Here is a 9,883-nt window from a genome sequence, read left to right on the forward strand (position 1 = left end):
CTCTTCTTCCTCCCCCTCCTCCTCCACAGTAACCATCTGTTCTACTTTGCTCTCTATTGCCGTGAGAAAGTATTGACTAAAAGCAACTTGGGGAGGAAAGGGGTTTTTCCACTTATACTTCCAGGTTATAATCTATCATTCAAAGAAGAAACTCAGAAACAGAGGCAGGAACCATGCAGAAAAACTGCTTACTGGTTTGTTTGCTTGCTCTGACTATGCTCAGCTACTTTTTCTTTCTTTCTCACTTTGCTCTCTATTGCCGTGAGAAAGTATTGACTAAAAGCAACTTGGGGAGGAAAGGGGTTTTTCCACTTATACTTCCAGGTTATAATCTATCATTCAAAGAAGAAACTCAGAAACAGAGGCAGGAACCATGCAGAAAAACTGCTTACTGGTTTGTTTGCTTGCTCTGACTATGCTCAGCTACTTTTTCTTTCTTTCTCTTCTCTCTCTCTCTCTCTCTCTCTCTCTCTCTCTCTCTCTCTCGGAGAGCCCTAATGCAGTCCCCCACTACCACAAATTATGCAGTGGAGTTTCACACATTTTGGGAAATAGCAGGGGTCAGCAGTCCCAAGTGCAATGGATGAGCCTTGCCCGGAGAAAACCACCTTCCTCATGGTGTCTCCCTTGCCAGGTTAAGTATCAGCTACTTCTCTTACACAGACCAGACCAACCTGCCTAGGACTGTACTGTTCACAGTGCTCTGGGCCCTCCAAAATCAATTAGTAATCAAGAAAAGTCCCAGACATATCCACAGGCCAATCTGATCTAGGAAATCCCTCGGTTAAGGTTCCATCTTCTAGTGTGTGTCAAGTTGACAATAAAAACTAACCAGTATAGCATTCTAAAGGGAATGACATAATAACTTAATTTTTATACTGCTGATTTTTGTATGTTTTTATTTATTTTTATTAAATTTTAATTAATTTTGTGTTTTTTAAAGAATTTTATACATGAGTACTGTATTTATATCATTTCCATCCCTCATTCTTCCCCTCTAAATCCTCCCACATCCTGCCTACTCCCTCTCAATATCTTGACCTCTTATTATTTTATTTATTTATTTATTTATTTATTGTTATACAGGTGTGTGTGTGTGTAAACAACCTACTGTGTTCATTTAGTGTTGCTCACACATACATGTTTAGGGATGACCACTTGGGATTAGTAACCCCTGGAGTAAGCTTTTTTTTTCTCCTTTCTTAGCAGTCATTGATTGCCTGTGGCTCTTCATCTGGAGGTGGGATCTTGTGAAATTTTCCCCCATTCACATTGCCATGGCAGATGGTGTTGTCATTATGCAGGTCTTGTTTAGGCAACCATATTGTTGAGATTTCATGGGTATGGCTTCCCTGTTGTGTCTCAAAGACACTATCTAGCAGCAGAAATCCTGGTCCTCTGGCTCTTAATCTTTCTGCTTCCTCTTCTGCAATGTTCTCTGAGCCTTAGGTGTAGGGATGGCATTTTAGATGTTTCGATTGGGATTGGGTACCCATGGTCACTTATTGTCTGCATCTTGACCAATTGTGTCTTTTTATAATTGTCTCCATCTGTTACAAAAACAAGCTTCTTTGATGGGGGGAGGTGAGAGCTACACTTATCTGTGGGTTTAAGGATACATATTTAGAAAATGATTAGAAATTGTTTTTATTTAGAGAAATAGCAGAAGTAGATTCTCTTCCAGGGTCTATGACTGTACAACCACAGGTATTTGAATGGGTTTACAGCATCAAACATGAATTCCTCTCTATTGAGCAGGACTTAAATCTAGTTGGTTATCCCCAAGATAAAAGTGCCATTATTGAACCATTTGGGATATTGTGATATAAGTGCTCCTTCTGTTTCTATTTTTTAAAAAATAATTTATGAAAAAATAGTTGTCCTTTTTGGAAGGTATAGCAGAATTCTACTGTGAATTCATTTGGACCTGGGATTTAATTTTTTTTAATTTTTAAAAAAATATTTATTACTTTTATTTTATGTGTAAGAGTATATTGTCTGCATGTATGTGAGTGCACCCATGTCGTGCAATGCCGCAGAGGTCAGAAGAGAGTTTCAGATTCCCCTGGAACTGGAGTCAAGGAGGGTTCATAGCCGCCATGTGGGTGCTATGAATCGAACCCAGGTCCTCTGCAGGAGCAGTCAGTGCTCTCAACCACTGAGCCATCTTTCTAGCCCCTGGACCTGGGATTTTTATTATTGATTCAATCTCCTTATTTGTTATGGGTCTGTTTAAGTTGTTTATCGCTTCTTGGTTTAAATTTAGTAGTTCAAATTTCTAGATGGATTCTAGAAATCCATCCATTTCCTTTATTCTACTTTAATGCAAGATAGGTTTTTAAAGTATTTCCTTATAATGTTATGAATTTCTTTGGCGTCTGTTGTAATGTTTCCCCTGTCATCTCTGATTCTGTCAATTTGGGTGTCCTCTTTCTTTCTTTGGTTAATTGAGACAAAGATCTTGCTTTTCTTTTCAAAGAACCAGCTCTTAAATTCATTGACTTTTTAAAATTTTCTTTGTTTCTATTTCATTAATTTCTGCCCTGATTTTTATTATTTTTTCCCATATACTAGATTTGAGCTTGTTTTTTTTCCAGTTTTCCCAATTCTTGAGTTGCATCATTAAGTCATTTATTTGTGCTCTTTGTGTTTTTCTTTTTCAATATAGGTGCTAAGAGCTACAAAGTTCTATCTTAGTACTCATTTTACTATGTCCCAGAGATTTTGTTGTACTGTGTTTTCATTTTATTTAATTCCTGGAATTTTTATCCCTTTTTTCGTGTCTTCTTTGATGCATTCATTATTCAATAGTGTGTTGCTTAATCTTGATGAGATTCTTTTATTATTAGTTTTAAGCTTTAATTCATCGTGGTCAGATAAGCTACACAGAGTTATTTCAGTTTTTCTGTGTTTGTTGAGGTTTGTTTTGTTTCCCAGTATGCAATCTATTTCAGAGAATTTTCTTTTTATTTTTTTTTAATGTATGAGTGTATTGCCTGCATGTATGTAAGTGCACCCATGTCATGTAGTGCCTGAGGAATTAGGATGGTGGTTAATGGTCATGTGGGTGCTGGGATTCAAACCTGGGTCCTCTGCAAGAGCAACCAGTGCTCTTAACCACTGAGTCATCGCTCCAGTTCCATTTTAGAGAAATTTCTATGAGCTTGCTGAGGAATGTATATTCTTTGGTGTTTGGGTGGACTATTCTGTATATATCTGTTAGGTCCATTTGATGTGTGAAGTGCTTTTCTGCTTATTTTCTGTCAGGATGACCTGTTTAGTGAAGAAAATAGGGTATCAAATCATTTATTATTACTGAATTTGGGCTAACTTTTGGCTTGAAATCTAATAATGTGCTTTTTATGAAACTGGATGTACCAGAGTTTGGTGCATATATATTTAGGATTGTCATGTCCATTGATCAGATGAAGTGTCCTTCTTTATCTCTTCTGATTGATTTGGATTTGAAGTCTATTTTGTCAGCTCTGAGGATAGCAATGCTTGCTTGTTTCCTGGACCCATTTGCTTGGAATACTTTTGTTCATTTTTTCATTATAAGGTGGTGCCTATCCTTGAAGGCAAGAGAACTTTCTTATAGACAACAAAAAGATGAATTTTGTTTCTTAATTCATTTAACTAACTTGTATTTTTTGATTGGGGAGTTGAGGCCATTGACGTTGAAAGTTATTATTGAAGTAACTTTAAGTGTGTTGTTTGCTGGTTTTTTGTTGTGCTGTTTGTGTTCTCAGTCCTTTTTTGTTTCAGTAATTACAGCTTCATTTCTTTTCTTTTTTTTAATCTTTTTGAGACAGGGTCTCCCTGTAGCCCCAGCTTGCTTGGAACTCACTATGTAGACCAGGCTGGCCTTGAACTCACAGAGATCTGCCTGCCTCTGCCTCCCAAGTGCTGGGATTAAAGGCGTGCACCACCACGCCCGGCTGATTCATTTATTTTCGTTCTGTAGCCTCTTCATTTTGTTTATTCTTCTCTTCAGTCTGTAGTTTTGCTTCCAGTGTTCTCTGTAGGGATTGTTTGGTAGACATGAATTCTTTCAGCCTGTCTATACCATGGAAATGTTTCCTTTCTCCTTCAACTATGACAGATGATTTTGTTGGGTAAAATAGTATGGGTTGGCATGTGTGGTCTTTAAAAAGCTGGAGTCCATTGCTCCAGGCTCTTCTGGCATTCAAAGTTTCCATTGAAAAGTCAGCTGTTATTCTGATGAGTTTCATTTATGTGTAACATGGTTTTTTCTTCCAGTTTTCTTTGTTCTGTATATTTAGTGCTTTAAATATAATATACTTTGGAGACTTCCTTTTTGGATCCTGTATATTTGGTGCTCTTGGTGCTTCTTGTGCCTGTATTAGTATGTTCTTAATTTGGGCCCATTTTCTTCAATGATCCTTTTGAAGATTTGGTCTATGTCGTTGACCTGGTATTCTTCTTCTATACCTATAACTCACAGATTTTGTCTTTTCTTTGTGTCCCAAAGTTCCTGCATGCTCCTTTCTTATGTTTAAAGAAAACTTTCCATATTCTTTGAGTGGTCCAATTCCTCTACTTATTCTCAGTTACTGATAGTCTGTCTTCTGCTTGTTCCATTCTACTGCTAAGGCTTCCCTTGTTTTCTAACTGGGTTATTGATGTTTTCAATTCCATCTTTATTTCAGCTTGAATTTTCTTCAGTTATTGTATTGTCTTCATTATTTCATTCAGCCGTATATTTGTAGGTTATTGAACCTCACTCTGGAGTGCATTCCCATCTTCTTCAAGTTCGTTGAGGTGTTTGCTTGTGCTTTCTTTAAACCCCTCAAATTCTTTGATCATGTTTATGATTGTTCTTTTGAAGTCTGTGTTCTAGAATTCATCTAAGTAAATATCACTGTGCAATATTTCTATAGGACTAGTGTGTTTTGAGGGGGCAGGCTTTCATATTGTTTGTGCTTTTGTGATATGACTTGAGAATATGGATTTCTTTTGCTCTTTGTGTGTCAGATATGAGAGTCTAGCCTGCCTCTGTTGAGTGGAAGTTTGGTCAGTTTTTATTGTTGTCCAAACTTGGTAGGTTTCAGATCAGATATGAAGAGTTGGTATGTCAGTCCTTCAGACACTCTGCTGATTTTGAATTGCAGGGACAGGAATTATTCCAATCCTAAGAAACTATGTAAATGTAACTCTTGATTGGGTCTGCCTCGGTTCATGCACAGGTAGTTTAACTCTAGCTATGCCTGGGGGTGTGGGGACAGGAGTAAGGGCAGGCAAGGTTCTGTAAAACTGACCATGTTGGACTCTGGGGCAGGAGTAGTGTGACCTGAGCTGAGACTGGGATGGTGAAGAGGGAGAGTTGGGAAATTCACCAGCTTGGTCTGGTGCACAGGCTGAGTGACCCCAACTTGGCCTGGGAGTGTGGACAGCAAAGAGGAAGAGGGAAGACTAGTATTCCTTTATTTTTAAACAAAAAGCTAAACTTACTGAAGCCCTATTATGTACCAACTTAATCCTAGCCTCACATTTTTCTCAATCTCTTGAAATTTGGATTAAAATTGTCTCATTTTTGTGATGTACAGGGTTTTGTTTCCAAGACTAGATGAGAGACTATAAAATCTATTTAAATTCTGAGCCATGCTTGCTAATGAAGAGTTACTCTTTCCATGGTAAAAGCCATCCTACCTGACAATCCAGGTCTGAGAAACACCTGTCTCTAGCCAGAGGGCAGTGGGCCACTTCTCTCTGAACTACAGTTAACCTGCTTATGGCTGACATTTCTGTTTCATTTTTATCAGCTTTATTATAATGTAATTTATACTTGAGTTAAAAATCCGGTGAGTTTTGACAAATCTTTACTGAAATCACCAGCAGATCATGATATAGAATATTTTAAGAAGTTCTTATTTGGCCTTGGTCTTAAAAAAACTTCATCGAATTTCTGCAAATTTCATGCAACATATCTTGATCATATTTAGACCCCCTCCCCTATCTACACCCCCCATGCCTCCCCCACTGAATTTTATGCATTCTATCATCATATATGTTCAGGACTATCTAGCCAAATTTGTGTCCTCAAAATGTACCTAGATGTGAGCACATCCACTGGAGCCTGGTCACTCCCCTAAAGAAAACCACCTCTCCCTGTCTGAGTAGTCATCATCAATCGACAATGGTTTGGCAATAGCTAAGATTGGGACTTCTTACTCATTTCCCCATTTGATTCTGGGTTTCTGTATGGTTTGAGCTTGCATAAGTCTTGAGCATGTTGTCACCATTGCTATAAGCTCATATGAGCAAGTTCCTAGCCTCCTGGAAAACTCTGTTTCCTTGTGGTCATCCACCACCCATAGCTCTTATAGTCTTTCTGTCTCTTCTTTTGTGGTCTCTCTATGACAGAAGTTTGACATAGGTGTCCTACCCAGGAGCAAACACTCTATAGGCTCTTATTCTCTGCACACTGGCCAGTTGCGGCTTTCTGGATTGTTCACCATCTGTTGCATGAGGAATCTTCCCTGTTAAGAGTGAAGAGATGCATTACTATTCTTTCTGTCCCCTCTTCAGCTATGTTCCCTGAGCCTTAGGCTTAGAGGTTGCATTGTAGGTGTGTCACATAGGGCTGTGCATCTCACAGACCAGTACTGTCTGCATTTGACCAATTGTGGAACTCTTTCATAGTCTCCATCTGTTGCAAAAAGAAGCTTGCCAAGAAAATGGAAAAGAACAATTGGGTAAAGAGGGAAATGGAGCTTGAGAGAGGAGGCTAGTAGAAGATAGGTACTTTCAAGGGGAAAAGAGAAAATGGGGGTACTTTAACTGGAGACAGAGGTGGGGGATTATATAAGGTGCGAGAGAGGAGAGATAAATGCTTAGGTGATATGAAAAACCAGAAGAAATATATTAGTTCAAAGCCTACTGAGAAATTCTCTCTCTCTCTCTCTCTCTCAATGCCGATATCACAGAAAACAGTGTCAGTTAGGAGAAACCTCCCTTTGACCTCTATCTTAATTCAATAGAACTGTAGGATGTGTGTACTGCTGTCTATAGTAGCATAAGCTACTGTTCATAGACTATAAACTATACCATTCCCATATCTGTATTCTTGCTTATGACCTCTGTCTTATTGTTAAAAGACTTCTTGGAAGACGAAAAGGAGATGAGACTAGGGAGATGGCTCAGTTGGTAAAGTGCTTGCCATGCAAGCACAGGACCTAAGTGCCGATCCCTATTACCCACATAAAAGTGGGGAGTTGGAGACAGGTAGGTCACTCGTACTCACTGGTCAGCCAGCCTAGCCAGTCAGTAAGCATCATGTTCAAGGAGAGATTAAAAAAAAACTTTTATAGGGGAAAGCAGGAATGCAGTCACCCACTATCACAAATTGTGTGGTTGAGTTTCCTACATTTGGGGGAAATCAGATGGATCAGCACATCTGGAGTGAAATGGATAAGCCTTGCCACGGGAAAACCATCTTCTTGATCATAGTATGTCCCCTGCCAGCTGAGTATGTCAAGGACAGATCTTGTCTCAAAAATTAAGGTGGACAGGGATTGAGGGAGACACCCAACACTGACCTTTGGCCTCCACACCCACATGCAATACATGTACACATGCAGTTACACATGCACACCCCCACATGAATACATAGCACACCACATACACATACACCCCCCCACACACACACACCCACACAGAGATGGGAAAGGTGTAGAGAGAAGTTATGAGGAGAGGAAAGAATGTATTTGTTCTGACTATATATTTATATAGGAATGTAGGCTGTTATGGAGGTTAGTTTTCATTGTCAACTTGACACAATCTAGAATTACCTGGGAAGGGAGTCTCAAAGAGGAGTGATTGGCCTATGGAATATCTGTGAGGGATGTTCTTGACTGGGTTAATTGAAGTAGACAGACACAGCCTGAATAAAGTAGCATCATTATGGGCTGAGCCCTGGACTGAATGAAAAAGAGGAAGCTGAGCCCTAGAATGCATCTTCTGTGTTCCTGATTATGGCTGTAATGTGACCAGGTCCCTCAAGCTCCTTCTGCTATGATTTCTCTGCTATAATGGACTATAACCTGGAACTGTGGGCTGAAAAAAAATCCTTCCTTGGGGGCTGAAGAGATGGCTCAGTGGTTAAGAGCACTGTCTGTGATTCAGTTCCTAACACCCACATGGCAGTTAAAAATTGTAACTCCAGTTCCAGGGGAATCTGATGCCCTCTTCTGGCCCCCATGGGCATTATATGACATGGGTACACTTACATGCATGCAGGCAAAACACTCATACACATAAAATAAAAATAAGCCGAGCATGGTGGCGCACACCTTTAATCCCATCACTCGGGAGGCAGAGGCAGGTAAATCTTTATGAGTTCAAGGCCAACCTGGTCTACACAGTGAGTTCCAGGCCAGCCCCACTACAGAGAAACCCTGTCTCTCTGGTCCCCTGCCCAAAAAATTAAAAATTAAAAGGAAAATGAAATAAAAATAAATAAATAACCCTTTCTTCCTCAAGTTGCTTTTGTCAGGGTAGTTTATCACAGCAACAAGGAAACCAAACTGAGATAGCTGTCATCACCTGGTAGATGGCTTCCTCCATCTGTGTGGTGAACAGCTTTATGCTTGTGGTCTGAGTAATTCACCTTTCTTTTATAGTATTGGCCCTTGCATTGGGCCTATAGACTTGGAAGTAGGTTGGCTTGTTTTCTTTTCTTTTTTTTATTTCTTCTTTTTCTTTTTCCAGAGATGGAACACTGAAATGTTCCCACTTCCCTCATCTTGATCACTAATCAACTTTGAAATGTCACTTCTCAATGGAGATACATTTATGCTGCTCACATCAAATTTATTTATTTTCTAAGAGTTTTGTTTTCACTTAACACACATAGTCTTGAGCATTTACTAGATGTAGGGTACTTATTTGTTCTTCCAAGAATTTCACTTTATGTCCAACAGACCCTTTACTCATTGTATTATGCTTAGAGTTCAACCAGAGTCTAAGATTATTTCCTTTCCTCTCACCACCTAGCACTTCTGTAGTAACTCTCCAATCCTAGGAGGTATTTATGACTATTTCTCTTTTACCTAAAGACTTATGGTGTTCTATAGTTCAGGCATGGCTTGGGATTTGTCACGTTTCTTTTGTCAGTTTTCCTCCCAGGCTGTTATTGACCTTTATGTGGTTTTTCAGTTTCCATTTAACTGTTTTAGTTAGAAGTCCATTAAGTTGCTTTGGAATATATATTTCAAAGTTCTGTCCTAAACCTGTTGGTTTGCATACAACTCAATTCCATCTTGGCATTTCTGAAGGGTCTCTGAAGGGTCACTGTTGGGAACTAATTCTAAAATGTTGTCTTATGTAAAGTTCATTCAAGTAACTGGGTCTGTAACACCTATTTCCCCCTGAAATCATAATAGTTCTTTACATCTAACAGGCTCTCAATAATATTTAAGTGTGTAAGATTTTAGAACTCAGAAGAACCCATAAGCAATCAAAGAAAGATAAGTGGAACTTCATGAAAGTTAAAATTTTATGCTTCAAAGAACATTATAAAGAAAATTAAAAACAGTCCTAGAATGTGAGAAAATATTTGCGAACTCTATGTTTGACAGTGGTTTAATGTGCAGATATACAAAGGCTTCTTACAACTCAATAGCCAAAAGACAAATAACCCAATTAAAAATGGGTGAAGGGTTTGAATAGACATTACTCCAGAGAGGTATATAAATAACCACCAATTACATGAAAAGATATTTAACATTATTAGTCAATGGGGGAAATGCAGTACCAAGCCACAATAAGAGATCTCGTCATCCTGACTGTGGTGACTGAAATATAATTTTTTTAAAATTTTTATTTTATTTTATTTTTTTGCACTATTCTGGACTGTTAACAT

The 9,883-nt window shown here is 38.7% G+C and overlaps 2 non-coding genes across 2 annotated transcripts; both read right to left on the reverse strand.

The window, feature by feature from the left end:
- Positions 1-483: 483 nt before the first annotated feature.
- On the reverse strand, positions 484-643 carry LOC115071823. Its single transcript, XR_003850897.1, has one exon. It is a non-coding gene; the product is annotated as a U1 spliceosomal RNA (small nuclear RNA).
- Positions 644-7,328: 6,685 nt separating this feature from the next.
- LOC115071820 lies at positions 7,329-7,493 on the reverse strand. Its single transcript, XR_003850895.1, has one exon. It is a non-coding gene; the product is annotated as a U1 spliceosomal RNA (small nuclear RNA).
- Between the last annotated feature and the right edge of the window lie 2,390 nt (positions 7,494-9,883).

The sequence above is a fragment of the Nannospalax galili genome, unplaced genomic scaffold, assembly GCF_000622305.1.
Source record: "Nannospalax galili isolate Female #2095 unplaced genomic scaffold, S.galili_v1.0 scaffold241, whole genome shotgun sequence".
Taxonomy (NCBI): domain Eukaryota; kingdom Metazoa; phylum Chordata; class Mammalia; order Rodentia; family Spalacidae; genus Nannospalax; species Nannospalax galili.